Below are 263 nucleotides of genomic sequence, written 5' to 3'. Positions count from 1 at the left end.
TAGTACACAATTAAATATAAGTATTAGGTGACAACCTAATATTGATGTTTAGATTATGAATCAAATTTACAAATTGTGAAATAAATTCCCTCGTCCTTCTAGTATTAGGTGATGACCGAATCCCGAAACCCGAGACTACAATTTTCTTTTTATCAAAAATTAATATAAGTTGAATCACATCAAATTTATGTGATGACGCATTTTTTTTCTCTTGCGTGTATTAGTTTATCATATATTTACAACGTAAAATTTAGTGTCATCCA

The sequence above is a fragment of the Arachis ipaensis genome, chromosome B03, assembly GCF_000816755.2.
Source record: "Arachis ipaensis cultivar K30076 chromosome B03, Araip1.1, whole genome shotgun sequence".
NCBI classification, from domain to species: Eukaryota; Viridiplantae; Streptophyta; class Magnoliopsida; order Fabales; family Fabaceae; genus Arachis; species Arachis ipaensis.
Note: the sequence above shows the minus strand (reverse complement) of the source record.